The sequence below is a fragment of the Myodes glareolus genome, chromosome 3, assembly GCF_982192425.1.
Source record: "Myodes glareolus chromosome 3, mMyoGla1.1, whole genome shotgun sequence".
Classification (NCBI taxonomy): domain Eukaryota; kingdom Metazoa; phylum Chordata; class Mammalia; order Rodentia; family Cricetidae; genus Myodes; species Myodes glareolus.
Genome location: NC_142028.1, coordinates 467,850 through 482,478, shown reverse-complemented (window position 1 = coordinate 482,478; position 14,629 = coordinate 467,850). Strand labels below are relative to the sequence as shown.

Genomic DNA, 14,629 nt, shown 5'->3' with positions numbered 1-14,629 from the left:
CCTGGGCTCTCAGCAGCAGGGCGACCCCTCAAGATTGGAACCAGCTCATGTCAGCTGTCTTGAAGAACGGACCTTTATGGCATTTCAAATGCCTATTCAAGCAAGAGGCCAGACTTTTACAATAAGAATCAATGAAAGGAATTGAGGTTTCTCTAGAACAAATTCTTGGTGAAGGACTTTACTCTGCTCCTCAGGAACAAGCTCTTTATGATGAAAACATTTTATCCATATATGCCACAGCAGCTCTAAGGGCCTGGGACAGGGTTCAAGACTCAGGTCAGAAAATAGAATCATATATCAGGAAAACAGGGTCAGAGAGAACCCTTTAATGACTTTTTACAAAGATTAACTAAGGCTATACAAATAGGGCTACCTGATCCAGAAGCAAGAAATATAATAATTGAGTCTTTGGCTTTTGAGAATGTCAATGTAGAATGCAAAAGTATCCTGGGGCCTTTAAAGATCAGATCAGTGCCTTTGGATGAATGGATTTTACATACAATGAATGTTGATACATTTGATTATGACAATGAAGCATGGATGCAAGAAACAATTTCCAAAGGTAAAAGGAGACATCAGATTGCAAAATGCTTTCATTATGGCAAAATGGGACACATGAAAAGGGACTGCAGACAATGGAATTCCAGGAATAATGCCTCTCCTAGGAATAACAGGAATATGAGGACTCAGTCTTCAGGTTTATGTAGGAGATATGGAAAGGGAAGGCATTGGACAAATGAATGTAGGTCAACAAGAGATAAACAGGACAACCCGTTGCCATCGGGAAACTCAATGGGGGGCCTCACACAGGCCCCTATGACAAATATGGCCCAGTCATTTCTGATCACTGCAGAGAACATGCCTCTTCAGGAAAATTAGAATGCCCCATGCCTGCTATTAAAAGCAATAATGGCCTGAAGGATGAGTTAAATATGATGAATGAATCAAGAAATCTAAGAGGACAAAGTAAACGAATATTCTGGCAGACTTCTATTAATGAACAAGGACCAAAGCTAAAAATATATAAAATGATATATTGGTATTTATAAGTTATTATTTTTAGAAAATTGTATTGATGTTGATTTTTATACATTGATATTTACATATATTTACATACCTTTGATTAAGATATTTATGTAATTTGATTAGAATAATAATATATTGGTATTTATGAGATATTGTTTTTAGAAAATTATATTGATGTTGATTTTTGTACATTGATATATTAAATATTATATATGAGTATGCTTCTACCTCTTTTTTTATTAATATGTATATACATATATTTACATTTCTACCTCTGATTAAGATATTTATGTACATTGTTTACATTTGGAGGTCATTGTCCTCACTCATTGCACAGTTGTTTATTCTCTTAGTCTTCAAGTTAGATAGATAAAAAACCATAGTCATACATGTTTATTATATTTATATTTAGACTAATCAGGTTTAGATGCATAGAGATAATACTTAATATAGATAATATAATCTTCAACCTCTTCGAAGAGCTATGAATAATTTCCTTTAATCTAACTCATAGTTCTATAGTAGTGAGACACAATCATTCCTGGCATCATCACTCTACTCTCGAGAGAACGTTGAGCACCAAAGACACTCCACCTGGAGCTTGTCTTCTTCCTGGCAGAACTGGCCTTTGGGCAAACAAAAAGCCCATACCTCAAACACTGACAGAATTACAAAATATCCATAAATGGATAAAATCAGGATTGTCTTATCTTGCCAAGACAGGGTGAGAAAGTCCTAAAAGGTTTCTTGCCTTTGAAAAATGGCATGTCGGTTACATCAGGCCTTAGCCAAAGTTGGTTGACTCAACATTGCATATGAGACTTTGGATGATTGCCCAGGTATTCAGTTGTCTCTTCTATTCATTGCACATTTCGGGAGTTTCCCGCTTGTACTTCTGGGCTGCTTGAGTAAAATTATTTTCCTTCTCAGATCTTTGATGGAGTTAAAGATTAGACAGTTATAGTTACCATCTACATTATCTAGACTCCCTGAAATAGAATGTTTAGTAAAACTTTTGTTTTATGTTTCTTGCTTAACATTGTTTGTTGTTTGTAACTTTATATTTATTATTTGCTTCTATTATATATATATATAGTTGTATTTAGTTTGATTCTGTCTTATTTTAGAAAAAAGGGGGAGATGATAGGGGAGTTCAGCCAATCACATTCTGTTTTGGGGGCATGTCGCCCTTAGGCTAAAGCTTGCCTATAAACCTAGCAAGCGTGCTCCCACTAGCTCTCTTTCGCCTGGCTCCTGCGTCCAGATGGATCATTTGGATTCTGGTGTAAGTTGTTGTAAGTCTTACTTCTGCTTATTAAAGCTGTATATTTTGTATTAAGATAGTCTGGGGACTTTTCATTACCAATCACCCTGTGACATCACAGGTAAGTTGTTTACAAATATCTCCCATAGACTAAATTCACATACATTTCAAACCATGTCATAGAATAATACTTCCTAAAACCATGAGTCATGGTATGGAATAGTTAATTAAGAAGTGTAAAGACTATATTATAGTATAGCTTCTGTTTTTCTCTATTATATGTTCAGTTAGATGTAGTCAATTTGCTTGCAAAAGTGCTTGGCGATTGTTTTCTAAGTCTTACTTTTAATTTTACTCATGTACAAAATGTATCTTCATCAAATACACACGTCACAGTCCTTCAGACCCTCACAGGGGACTCCATTGCATATCTTCTCAATTTCATGAATCCTTTTATAATTTTTAATTAATTATTTATTTATTAATAGTTTTCTTTGGATTAGTTCAGTTATCATAACAAAAGACATTATTTTATTTGAGAAAGGGTCACATTTTACAATACTGAGTTAAAATTTATATCACAAGTCTTTAAAAACATCAATCTTTCAAAGAGATAGGCACTTCACCATAGACATTTCTGAATTAAAAAGAATGAGTTAATCTAACTTAAGTGTTAATGCATTCTAAACATCAAAGAGAATTTGATATATATCCAGGATTTCCAAGTTCATTTCCTACTCCTTCATCAGTTGGCATAACACAGTGTTTGAGTAGGCTCCAGCAGATATGGTTACTTAATTGTGGTCTTTCAGTCCATAAGTAGAATATTGTTTGGGGATGTCTTTTAAGACTACACATCAGGAAGCTGCTGGAGAAAGAGAAAAAAAATAACTTGAAAGATGCACTGTTTCTTTTTTTGCACCAAGCAGGTAGTTTTTATTTCTTATAATACAAATGGGGCTATTTTGAATATTTAGTAATTTATATCCGTCATAATTCTTCCTGATCATCAACTGAAAAATTCTCAACTTTGTTCTAATCATTAAAGGAATTAGGCAGTAGAAGGGTGCATATTAATGCACATGCTTCCTCATATTATTGTAAAGTTATTTAAAACACTTTTTCCATTAATTACAGATTTAAATGGCAACAGAGAAGGCTCAGTGGTAAAGATACTTGTAATCAAGATTGAATACCTGAGTTCACACCTCAGAACCTGCACAGTAGAGAGATGTTATTCCTACTAATTGTTTGCTGACATCTACAAAAAGACTAAAGCATTTTTGCCTGTGCACACACACACGCACACACACACACACACACACACACACACACACACATCAAAGTACATAAGCGCACACATACATAAGTGACTAAATACATGCATAAATAAGAGGAATTTTATTTTAAACTTTCTTGAGAATCATGGCAAATCAGAAATTGTAATTGAGTTCATCCTCCTGGGACTTTCACAGAACCCAAAAGTTCAGAAAATAAATAATATTTGTTGTATTTTTGTTTTCCTACATTGCAACCATGGGAGTCAACATAATGATTGCAGTAACCATCCTCTGCAGTCCTGCACTGCTTGGATCACCTACGTACTTCTTGGCATTTCTGTCCTTCTTGGATGCATGCATCACTTCAGTCATTGCATCAAAGATGATTGCTGACTTCCTCGATGACAGCAAAACCATCTTCTTTGTAGGCTGCATGACACAGATTTTTGCTGAACACTTCTTTGCTGCAGTAGAAGTGATTGTCTTCATAGTGATAGCCTATGACCACTACGTAGCCATTTATAAGCCCTTACATTACTCTTCCATAATGAACTGGAGGCACTGTGGCACTGTGGGGGTGGCAGGGTAGGGGAATTCTTGCATTCTATCATACAAATAATCTTCATGTGGCTGTTACTATTTTGTGTGCCTAATGTCATTGATCACTTCATGTGTGACTTGTTCCCATTGCTGGAGTTGTCCTGCACTGACACTTACATGTATGCCCTGCTAGTGTTTGCCAACAGTGGCCCTATCTGCATCATAATATTTTCTATGCTGCTTATCTCCTATGGTGTCATTTTGTTCTCTCAAAGAAATCACAATTCTGAAGGGTGAGGGAAAGCTCTGTCCACTTGTGGATGCCACATTGTTGTTGTTATTTAATTCTTTGTTCCATGCATATTTATATATGCACGATGCAACTTTGCATCTTATTTTGGGAAAAAGGTGGCTGTATTTGATGCCATCCTGACTCCATTGCTTAATCCTATGATTTACACTTTCAGAAATAAAGAAATGAAAAATGCCATTAAGAAAATGTGGAAAATATGAGATGTGGTCCGACAAAATTTAAAACTTTAAACTCAACCTGGTGATGGTGGTATGTGCGTTTAATCCTAGCACTCAGGAAGCAGAGGCAGGCAGATCTCTGTGAGTTCAAGGCCAGCCTAATCTACAAGAACAAGTTGTAGGACAGGCCCCAATACCTATTTCAATATACCATTAAAAAACTTTAAATTTACAAACTTTAATGTATAGAATAAAAGGTCAATATTCACTTCAAGTTCTTTAAGATTTGTTCATTTTACAGAAAGAGATGACACAATTCTATAAAGAAGGCATCAATCTTGTAGGCTGAAAACTATATTTATCTTGAAATTAATGTTTGCACTATGACTTGACATCTCAGTTATGATAGCTCGAATGAGACGTGGCCTATAAATATAGAGCATTTGAAAATTTGGTCTTAAGTGGTGGATACATGCAGAGAATTATGAGAAATGGACATGAGGGAAAAAGTATGACACTGGAGTAGTCATTTAGGTTTCAAAAGTCTTGCAATTTCAAGTTCTCTCTGCCTCACATTTGTGTTTTAAAATATGTTCTCTCAGTTGCAACAGCCACTTGCCACTTTCTACCTCTGTTCCTTCATCATGGACTCTGATCCTCTGGTACCACATGCCCCAAATAATCGCTTCCTTCTGAAGGCTGTTTTTGTCATGATGTTTTATTACAGTAATAGAAAGTAACTAATACATGAGTTTTGTTATTTGAAAGTCTGTACCTTGCTCAGCCTAGATATAGTAGGGAGGGCCTTGGACCTTCCACAAAGCAATGTGCCTTACCCTCTCTGAGAATTAAATGGGGGTGGGTGGGGTGGGAGGGTATGTTTTTCATGGTAGCCTATCATTACAATCATAGATTATAATTAATTCATGTGTAAACAAGCTGTCCTACATACTAAAGGAGCCTCTATGAATACCCTGGGTAAATATTCAAGCTCCAGGATTCATGGATTCCTTTGCCACAGGTAGTCACAGAATCAAAGTGTGGCTGTATCTTCAGTATATACAAACAAAATATTTAAGTAAAAATAATTTTATATGTGAATGTGTACATATATATACACACACATATATATATATATATACATGAATGTATTTGGTATATGCATGAAGATTTATATTCATAGTTAAAATATTTGAGTACACACTTAAGAGTATCACAAAGAACTAAGCACGGTTTTATTGATTGCCACATATGTGATCAGATACAACTCTACATCTTAAAATCTATTGCAAGAAGGTGCATACATTTTCTTCAAAACAGCATTTATCTTTATTTTCTTATGCCACTACTTCACCAGCATCTGAACTCTTTATGAACTCCCAAATTAAATTCAAGAAAACAGTGGTGTGAAATGAACCATACAGGTTCACAGGATAATCATCATTTATAATAGACTAAAGATAACACTATTTAATTAGCCTGTTGTTCTTCAGAACTAAAGCAGGATGACTGAAGAACTACCACAAGTAAAGAGAACACAGGGCATTGTCCATGTGTAAAATATCATAATAAAACTCAAGATTTCTTACAGTGACAATAGTTGAATAGGATTCTGTAAGATATGCTGTATATGTTTTGGGGGAAGGAGTGAAGGATTGGGAAGAGTGGAAGGAGGGGAAGTACTGTAAAGATGTAATGAGAGAAGAATAAATTTTAAAAAGATAAGGTAGTTTCTCTGCACAATGCTTTCTAATGTTCTTTTGTTGTTGCTGGTGTTTAGTAAGTTAGGGTTTTTCTGGGCAATAGCTCTAGATGATCAGAACACACTTTGTAGATAAGCCTGAAATCAAACTCATAGAAATCTGCTGCCTATGCTTTCTGCATGCTGGAATGAAAGGTATGTGCCACCAAGTATGGCCTTCTGATGTTCTTTATAATCAATAGTATATCAATAGTAATCACATCAATAGTAATGTGAAATCCCACATATATACTCACAGGGACCCATGGATCAGATAATTTTTCTGTACAAAGAACACCAAAAAGAGCAGAATGTTCCAAAGAAAACTAGCATGCTGGTAATTTAAAAATTAAGAAAATCTTAGCTTCATTTTCATGTTCTACTTAACATGGCTATTGGGGCTAAGCAAATTTTTCTCCCAGCAAAGTAATTTCCAAATTTTCAGTGAAAACCCACAGAAGAGAGAGTACAGTGCAATTAAAGGTTATGATCACAGGGGCTGTGATTTTAGATTAGAAGCTAATCGGTGTAATGCAAAGTGTAGTCTAAATTGAATAACAATTATTCATAATGCAGATGGAGTCAACTAAAGAAATCCACAACTACTCAGAGTGTAGAAACAACTAACTGTGTGGTGACAAATACAACCTGATGCATCTACAACATGATTAACAGAACTAAAACTCGAGCACTGCAGAAGGCAGGGGAAAAATTATAAGAGGCAGAGAGCCAGGACATCTCCTAGGAGAAAGTTATCTTCTATATAGTAGAAAGATAACTTAAAATAAATAATTTTTATATGACTGAATTTATCATGTTTACAGTTATTTCATAATTCTCGTTAATGCATGCATAGTAAAACAGTGTGGCAGTACTAGCAATGTATATACATGATATCCTAAAAGTAATGATGAAATAATAAACATATTAGGAGAAAATAAATATTAAAAATAAAATAACACAGAACTGAGAAGTTAATTTTAGTTTTGAGACTTACATTTGCATATCTAAAGCTTATGAATGATATTATTAATTGTTATTTGCAAAAAAAACCCAGTTTTATCTCATTGATTGCAGTAAGATGCGATAATTTTAAGTGCGGAGTGCATTCTTACATTCTTAATATCAATGGTGCAGTGATTTAGCCCCGCCCCCATACATAGTCATAGATGTTTCTATTCCATCTTTCTTAGCAAAAGGAAACTAAATTAGGTAGAAGGTTACAGGGAAACAAAACCACCAATCATAGATATTTACTAAATCTTATGTTTCTCTTTTATATTTTATTTTAGATGCACAGGAGGTCTTAACTAATAACATCATCATTACTGCATTACAACAATTTCTAAAACATAATTTAAAACATCCGTAACGGAATGTATAGTGTAATCATGATTAATAGTTATAGTGTTCATGATACTACCATTTTGAAAATAATTGGCTGAAACATAAGCTATAGCCTGAACTCAATCATGCAACACATAAAGGACAATAGATGAAACTCAACCTTCCTTAAAAAATTGCTATTTATAAGAGGCAATTGCTTAATTCTGTATTTCATTGTTTTGACAAATATATAGGTAGTTAAACTGTGTGAATGTACCAAATGAAACTCAGAAAGTGATATCCTAGATGCTTCTGTAGTGTTTTCTGGTGATATTCAAATTTAGACTACATAAAATTTTAAACTTTTTACTTTCACTGTGTAAGCTTCTAAGATATGAGTCAGATATGATTAAAATATATTGTGTACAAATGTGTAATAATATAAAAATGAATAAAATAAAATGTCAACAGTGTCATCTATTATTCAGGTGACTGTTCCATGTGAGCAAATTGAAATAAACCAAATATATGGAAGTCCTTACAGGCTTGCCTAGAAGCTGTCCTATTAAAAAAATTCTCACATGTGTATATGGAGGCTCAGCAATGTGACGGTCCTAAATACTGTCCGGTTAACCATTCATACTAACCATGAAGTAATTACTAGTTACATTACTGAATTGAATAGGAATAGAAAGTAGACATTCTTGTCTTATTCTTTTTTTAATTAATCTATTTATTAAAAATGTCCACCTCCTCCCCCACCTCCCTTTTCCCTCCCCCTCCCCTCCTCCCCCTCCCTCTCCAGTGCTAAGTGCAGTCAGGTTTCCCTGTCCCATGGGAAGTCCAAGGTCTTCCCCCCTCCATCCAGGTCTATAAACATGAGCATCCAAACAAACCAGGCTCCCACAAAGTCAGTCCATGCAGTAGAATTGAAACTCAGTGCCACTGTGTCTGGCCTCTCAGTCAGCCTTCTTTGCCAGCCACATTCAGAATGTCCATTTTGATCACATGCTCCATCACTACCAGTCCAGCTGACCTTGGTGAGCTCCCATTAGATCAGTCCCAGTGTCTCAGTGGGTGGAAGAACCCCTCGTGGTCCTTACTTCCTTGCTCATGTTCTCCCTCCTTCTGCTCCTCATTTGGACCTTGGGAGCTAAGTCCAGTGCTCCAATGTGGGTCTATGTCTCTATCTCCCTCCATCGCCAGATGAAGGTTCTATGGTGATTTGCAAGATATTCATCAGTGTGGCTATAGGACAAGGCCAGTTCAGGAACCTTTTCCTCTGCTACCCAAGGAACAATCTGGAGACCTCTCTTTGGACCTGGGAACCTCTCTAGAATTAAGTCTCTTGCAAACCCTAAAATGGCTCCCTTAATTAAGATATTTACTTCCCTGATTCAATATCCACCCTTCCTCCATCCCACCCAACCCATTCATCCAAGCTTTCCCAAATCCTCCCCTTCTCTCTTTTCTCTACTCATCTCCCTTTACATCCAAACCCCGCCCGCCCCTCCCGCCCCCGTGCGACCAAGTTTTGCCTGGCAATCTTGTCTACTTCCAATATCCAGGAGGTTAACTATATGATTTTCTTTAGGTTTACCTTCTTATTTAGCTTCTCTAGGATCACAAATTATATAGGCTCAAAGTCCTTCAATTATGGCTAGAATCCACTTATGAGTGAGTACATACCATATTCCTCTTTTGGGGTCTGGGCTACCTCACTCAGTAAAGCGTTTTCTATTTCCATCCATTTACATGCAAAATTCAAGATGTCATTGAATTTTACCGCTGAGTAAAGCTCTAATGTGTATATGTTCCACATCTTTTTTAACCTTTCTTCTATTGAGGGGCACCTAGGTTGTTTCCAGGTTCTGGCTATTACAAATAGTGCTGCTATGAACATAGTTGAATAAATGCTTTTGTAGTATGATAGTGCATCTCTTGGGTATATTCCCAAGAGTGGAATTTCTGGGTCCTGAGGGAGGTTTACTCCCAGTTTCCTGAGAAATCGCCACAATGATTTCCACAGTGGCTGCACAAGTTTGCATTCCCACTTACTCCACATCCTCTCCAGCATAGGCTATCATTGGTGCTTTTGATTTTAGCTATTCTGACAGGTGTAAGATGGTATCTCAAAGTGTTTTTGATTTGCGTTTACCTGATTGCTAAGGAGGCTGAGCATGACCTTACGTGTCTTTTGGGCATTCAAAGTTCCTCTGATGAGAATTCTCTGTTCAGTTCAGTACGCCATTCTTTAATTGGGTTAATTAGAGTTTTAGTGTCTAGTTTCTTGAGTTCTCTGTATATTTTGGAGATCAGACCTTTGTCTGATGAGGAGTTGGTGAAGATCTTCTCCCAGTCGGAAAGAAGCCTTTTTGTCTTAATGACAATGTCCTTTACTTTACAGAAGTTTCTCAGTTTCAGGAGGTCCCATTTATTCATTGTTTCTCTTATTGTCTATGCTACTGGGGTTCTACGTAGGAAGTGGTCTCCTGTGCCCATGTCTTGTAGACTACTTCCTACTTTCTCTTCTATTAGGTTCAATGTGGTCAGATTAATATTGAAGTCTTTAATCCATTTGGACTTGAGTTTTGTGCAAGGTGATCGAAATGGATCTACTTTCATTCTTCTACAAGTTGACATCCAGTTATGTGAGCACCATTTGTTAAAGATGCTTTCTTTCTTCCATTGTATAGTTTTAGCTCCCTTGTCAAAAATCAGGTGTTCATAGGTTTGTGGCTTAATATCTGGGTCTTCTATTTGATTCCATAGGTCGACTTCTCTGTTGTTATGCCAATACCAAGCTGTTTTCAATACTGTAGCTCTGAAATAGAATTTGAAGTCAGGGATGGTAATGCCTCCAGAAGTTTCTTTATTTTTTTTCCATATAAAGTTGATTATTTTTCTCTCAAGGTCTGTGAAGAATTTTGATGGGGATTGCATTGAATCTATAGATTGCTTTTGGTAGAACTGCCATTTTTACTATGTTGATTCTCCCAATCCAAGAGCAAGGGAGATCCTTCCATTTTCTGGTATCCTTTCAATTTTTTTCTTCAAAGACCTAACGTTCTGGTCAAATAAGTCTTGCACTTCTTTGGTTAGAGTTACCCCAAGATATTTTATGCTATTTGTGGCTATCGTGAAAGGGGATGCTTCTCTGATTTCCCTCTCTGCGTCTTTATCCTTAGTTTATAGGAGGGCAAATGATTTTTTGGAGTTGATCTTGTATCCTGCCACATTAATAAAGGTGTTTATCAGTTGTAGGAGTTCTTTGGTAGAGTTATAGGGGTCGCTTATGTACACTATCATATCATCTGCAAATAACGAAAGTTTAGCTTCTTTCTTTCCAATTCGAATCCCATTGATCCCCTTATGTTGTCGTTTTGCTATTGCTAGAACTTCAAGCACTATATTGAAGAGGTATGGAGAGAGAAGACAGCCATGTCATATTCCTGAGTTCAGTGGAATGGCTTTGAGTTTCTCTCCATTCAATTTGATATTAGCTGTCGGCTTGCTGTAAATAGCTTTTATTATATTTAGGTATGACCCTTGTATCCCCAATCTCTCCAACAACTTTATCATTAAGGGGTATTGAATATTGTCAAATGCTTTTTCAGCATCCAATGAAATGATCATATGGTTTTTTTTTCTTTCAGTTTATTTATATGATGGATTACATTGATAGATTTGCCTATGTTGAACCAACCCTGCATCTCTGGGATGAAGCCTACTTGGTCATAATGGATAATTTTTCTAATGTGTTCTTGGATTCGCTTTGTCAGCATTTTATTGAGAATTTTTTGTCGATGTTCATGAGTGAGATTGGCCTGTAATTCTTTTTCTTGGTTGTGTCTTTGTGTGGTTTTGTTATCAGGATAACTGTAGCTTCATAAAAAGAATTTGGCTATGACTCTTCTGTTTCTATATTGTGAAATACATTAAGGAGTATAGGTATTAGCTCTTCTTTAAATTTCTGGTAGAATTCTGTAATGAAACCATCTGGTCCAGGACTATTTTTGGTAGGGAGGTTTTTGATAACAGCTTCTAATTCTTTGCGACTAACAGTTCTATTTAAATTTTTCACCTGGTCTTGGTTCAACTTTGGTATATGGTACTTATCTAAAAAAGATGTCCATTTCTTTTACATTTTTTAATTTTGTGGCATACAGGCTTTTGTAGTAAGATCTAATGATTCTCTGAATTTCCTCTGTGTCTGTGATTTGTTCCCCTTTTCATTTCTGATCTTATTAATTTGCATGTTCTCTCTCTGCCATTTGTTTAGTTTGGATAGGGGTTTGTCAATCTTGTTGATTTTCTCCAAGAACCAGCTTTTTGTTTCATTGATTCTTTGGATTGTTTTCTGTGTTTCTACTTTGTTGATTTCAGCCCTCAGTTTGATTATTTCCAGTCTTCTACTCCTCCTTGTGAGTCTGCTTCTTTTTCTTTCTATAGCTTTCATGTGTTCTTTTAAACCTCCAATGTGTGCTTTCTCCATTTTCTTTAATTGGGCACTTAGTGTTATCAACTTTCCTCTTAGCACTGCTTTCATAGTGTCCCATATGTTTGAGTATGTTGTGTCTTTATTTTCATTAAAATCAAGGAAGACTTTAATTCCTTTCTTTATTTTTTTCATGACCCAGGGGTGATTCAGTAGCTTACTGTTCAGCTTCCATGAGTTTGTAGACTTTCTGGAGGTAGTATTGTTGTTGAATTCTAACTTTAATCCATGGTGATCTGACAAGACACAGGTGGTTACTAATATTTTTTGTATCTGTGGAAGTTTCTTTGGTACCATGTATGTGGTCAATTTTCGAGAAGGTTCTGTGAACTACAGAGAAGAAGGTATATTCTTTCCTATTTGGGTGTAATGTTCTATAGATGTCTGTTAAGTCCATTTGATTCATTACCTCCATTAATTCTCTTATTTCTCTGTTAGGTTTCTGTCTGATTGACCTGTCCATTGGTGAGAGAGGTGTGTTGAAGTCTCCTACTATTAGTGTGTGTGGTTTGAAGCCTGCCTTGAGTTCTAGAAGTGTTTCTTTTACATAAGTGGGTGCTTTTATATTAAGGGCATAAATATTCAGAATTGAGAATTCCTCTTGATGAATTGTTCCTGTTATGAGTATAAAATGTCCATCTCCATCTCTTCTGATTGATTTTAGTTTGAAGTCAATTTTGTTGGAAATTAGAATGGCCACACCTGATTGTTTCTTAGGTCTGTTTGCTTGAAAAACCTTTTCCCAGCCCTTTACTCTGAGTAGATATCTGTCTTTCTGGTTGAGGTGTGTTTTTTCTTGTAAACAGCAGAATGTTGGATCCTGTTTTCAAATCCAGTCCCTTAGTCTGTGCCTTTTCATAGGTAAATTGAGTCCATTAATATTAAGTGATATTAATGACCAGTGGTTGTTGATTCCGGTTATTTTTTATATTTTTTTTATTTTTAGGGGGTAATAGAGTTTGGGTGTTTCCCTTCTTTGAGTTGTGCTTGTGAAGGGTCTCTAGATTTCTGAATTATTGTAGGCTGTGTTGGCAATGTTGGATTCCTTGTGTTGTGATTTTCATTCTATTACTTTCTGTGAGGCTGGATTTGTGGCTACGTGTTTAAATTTGTTTTTATCCTGGAATATTTTGTTTTTTCCACTGATAGTGAATGATAGCTTGGCTGGGTATAGTAGTCTGGAATTGCATCCATGGTCTCTTAGTTTCTGCAATACCTCTATCTAGGACCTTATGTCATTCATGGTTTCCATAGAGAAGTCCGGCATATGTCTGATAGGTTTACCTTTATAAGTTACTTGCCCTTTTTCCTTTGCAGCTCTTAATATTCTTTCTTTAATCTGTATGTTTTGTCTTTGATTACTATATGGCGAGGGCATGGGGTTTTTTTCCTTTTTTTTTTTATTGTCCAGTCTATTCGGTGTTCTGTCTGCTTCTTGAACCTTCTTAGGAATATCATTCTTTAGGTTGAGAAAGTTTTCTTCTATAATTTTGCTGAATATATTTTCTGGGTCTTTGATCTGCAATTCTTCTCCTTTTTCTACTGCTATTATTCTTAGATTTGGTCTTTTATTGTGTTCCAAATTTCTTGAATGTTTTGTGGTGAGAATTTGTTGTATTTGCTGTTTTCTTTGATCAGAGCGTTTATTTTCTCCATGATGTCTTCAGAATCTGAGATTCGTTCTTCTATCTCTTGTATTCTATTGGTTATGCTTGTTTCTGTAGTCTCTGTTCATTTACCTAGATTTTCCATATCCAGCCGCCCCTTGGTTTGTGTTTTTTTCATTGCCTCCATTTCAGTTTTCAATTCTTGAACTGTTTCCATTACTTGGGTTTATGGATTTACTCATTTCTTCAACCTTTTTGTTATACTTCTCCTCCATTTCTTTAAGGGAGTTATTCATATCCTGTTTAAGGGACTCTATTGCTTTCATAATGACACTTTTTTCCACTTCTTTTTGATTAGGGTGTTCAAGTCTTTCTGTTGTAAGATTTCTGGGTTCTGGTGTTTTCATGTTGTTTTTCAGATTGTTGGAGTAATTCTTGCCTTGGTGCCTGCCCATTTCTTCCTTCAAATGCTCTCCAATGGATCTTCTGTTACAGGGTCAGGTTCCCTTGTTGGCCAGGGACCTCATTGACAGAAGACCTACCTTGCTGCCAGCAAGCTATTTAAACAAAGGAATGCACTCACCACCCAGTCCTAGGGTTCAAACATGCTGAGCTGGGGGAATTTTATGGCCCCGGGGAAGGGAGGAATAAGGGATTGGGTTCCTGGGCGCAAGGTGGGATGGGATAGGAGGAGAAAGGGCATAGCAGGGTGGAGCAGTCCAGGCAGAATGACCAGGGAGATAAGGATGTCTGTGCTCTGTTGCCGGACTTCTGCCTCCGGCCAGGAGCACACTTACCCCTCTGATGGATCTTCTGCTACAGGCTCTTGTCTTATTCTTGAATTTACTGGGAATGTCTCAATCTCCTTTCCTTTGA

The 14,629-nt window shown here is 36.3% G+C and overlaps 1 pseudogene; it reads left to right on the top strand.

Moving 5' to 3' along the window:
- Positions 1-529: 529 nt before the first annotated feature.
- On the top strand, positions 530-6,059 carry LOC125399397 (olfactory receptor 4C15-like; annotated as a pseudogene).
- Positions 6,060-14,629: the final 8,570 nt, after the last annotated feature.